The sequence below is a fragment of the Ciona intestinalis genome, chromosome 4 (genome assembly GCF_000224145.3).
Source record: "Ciona intestinalis chromosome 4, KH, whole genome shotgun sequence".
Classification (NCBI taxonomy): domain Eukaryota; kingdom Metazoa; phylum Chordata; class Ascidiacea; order Phlebobranchia; family Cionidae; genus Ciona; species Ciona intestinalis.
The window spans coordinates 263,101-266,096 of NC_020169.2; positions in this window are offsets into that span (position 1 = coordinate 263,101).

The following is a 2,996-nucleotide window of genomic DNA, read 5'->3' on the forward strand; positions in this document are numbered from 1 at the left end:
TCTCATTCCAAGCCACACGTAGTTTTAGTGGCAAAGGAGACCTTGCAGTTGATGATGTTAGTTTTATAAACTGTGCCCTTCCTAACACAACAACTACATGTCTTTCTGACCAATTCAGGTGAAATCTTGTCATAAATAACTTGATGTGTAAGTAAATAAATATATGCCATCAGAATGTACATAAACTACTTACCTTATAACCAAAAGATACAACTTCCAAAGCTCAATGCTGCAACCTTTGTGAGTTTGTGTATCTTTGGGCAATACACTGCAACTTCTGCAACTCTGTAGTTATAAATGAATTCTTCAAATTATCAGTCATAAGAAAACAAAACAATTAATATCTTGGTGCAATATTAGAGTAACCTGTAAGTGATATTTATGAACGATGTTATAAACCGTCCCGGTAACTTTCCATGTAAAATAATAAGTTACATACTTTTGTTCATCATTTTACACAATTACAGATGTGCAGTCGGTGCATGTATAGATAGTGCATTGGTTTGCGATATGACAGATGATTGTGGAGATACAAGTGATGAAAACTCATGTTCTACTTACACACAGTGCAACTTTGAACAAGATTTTTGTTCTGGTATATTCACTCAGTAATAATAAAACATGTTACATTGTTAACACATTTAATCCAGGTTTTAACACTAAACTTGGTACAATTGATTGGGAATGGAGATCAGCTGATACACCGCATACTGTAGGAACCGGCCCATCCAGAGACCACACCACCAATACTGATGCCGGGTACACTTTAAATACAAACATTATGTTTTTCTCTCTCTACCTTTTTAGGTTTTTATTGTGTTATTTCATTTTATTCATGTTTATATTCATTTTTTACTTTACTTTTGTTTAAGACCAGCAACTTCGTCCTTTGCAGTCACTTTATTTATATGAATGCTGCACGACCGCATGTAGTTGGTGATAATGCTGTGTTTGGTTTCCCAACCTTCCAAGGTTCATCATCAGTATGTCATCTCACATTTTATTATCATATGATTGGACAACATGTGGGAAGTCTCAATGTATATAAAAGAACAGAGGTATTCACACATTAGCATTTGCAAATATTTATGTTTAAACACACTGGTGTTGTAAAATTAATATCATAAAGATATTCTCTTTATCAATTCATACTTAGATGCTTTTCTGATGCTAAGAGTATTTAATCTAAAACAAATTCTTTTACCCTTATAAAATAAAACTAAATGGTTATTAAAACTTATTTTTTATATTTTACACTTAAATAATGTTTTAATCTTCATGCTTAAATTCATTCCAATTAGGATGGTGGGCCATGGACTTTATTATGGAACAGAGACCAAGCTTTACCTTTGGATTATTTTGCTAAAGTGGATTTGCCGATCACTGAAATAAGAAATTATCAGGTAATGTGCCATACTAGTTTTGTTGTGCTTTAAACAAGTGGATCTTAAGCTTTATGCAACAGACATTTTTTGTTTATGCCCTTGCGACCTCACAGCGTATTTAACAGACAGAGTTGACTGTGTAGCTTAAAAGAACCAGGTGTTATTATCTTTTTTGTTCCTTTAGATATTAATAGAAGGTGTGGTCGGCAACGGTCATGAAGGCGATATTGCAGTTGATGACGTTTCATTTTCCCCAACTTGTAAGTTTGTTGATGAAGATCTACCTGTTGGAACCACACCACCCACCACTCCATCACCTTGTCCTATAAATGGTCAAATACCATGTACCCAATCAACTGTATGCATTGACCGGACACAGGTATTGGTTTATAAATACATAGGTGTATAAAGGCACTAGATAGAATGCTCAATGAAAGCAACTGTGTTATAGCTTATGAATTGTCCTGTTACACAAGTCTCCATCATTATCATCTTCCAGGTATGTGATTTCCAAATTGATTGTCCCAACAATGGTGATGGTGATGAAAAAGGAATATGCGGTGACTGCACATTTGAGAATGATAGATGTGGTTGGACAGATACAAGTTATGGTACATGGGCGTGGAACAGAGAAACTGCTCGTACTGTTGATGATCCTCAAGGACCAAAAGGAGATCATACTACTGGAAGTTTAGATGGTAAGTCATTTGATGCTGCTATCACTGGTTTTCATTTGTAAAGAAATAATTACTCTAACGTCCAACCTGGGGCCTTGAATGAGTTTTTTATAAGATATTTGGTAACTCCGAGAGAGAGCATGTGGTGTATAATACCGCTGTATACAAAGCAATAACACAATTATATTTGCTCAAATTCGAGTTATTATGCCACGCAATGATAAACATATGATAATGATTTTAATGCACTTTTACAGGTTACATCATGCATATCGATCGCACCCAGGCTTCCTTCCTTGCTAATGCTACAATGGAGACTGTGGCATTGGGTGAGACAGGAATTGCCTGTCAAATGAACTTTGCTCTTTATTTAGGAGGCTCCGGTGAGACAAATGGTTGTTGGATTTTCTTTCTAACTGTATCATACCCATCTCAGCATAGTGGTTAGACCACTCGCTTTGCAATCAAATAATGTCAGGTTCAAATCTTGTTTCTGCCATTATTGTGGAGATATAAGTTCTTCTGCAAGACACCTAATAATGATTGTGCCAACTAGATAGTCAGTATTAAGTTGTCCTAATTGAAAGTCAAGTAAACAAATCCATTAAACTGCATATTTAGTAACTTGTATAAAGTACGTTTTTTGGAATGTTTTGCTTCTGTAATGAGTCATTCCACCATGCAAGGATAAATATTTGATGATGATATAACTCAGGTGATGCTGGTGCTGTGTTTGTTCGTGTATTTCCTGACGCTAACAACAACAAGAAGCACAAAGATGTATGGTATGCTCAGGGTTCACAAGGGAAATCATGGAGTGACAAAGTTGCACACATTGGCATGAGGCCCGCTGGGTTTAAAGTTGGTTATAAATTGACCTAGTTTTTCATAACTATTTAAAATTTATATTTATATCACCAGGTTATGTTTTTGG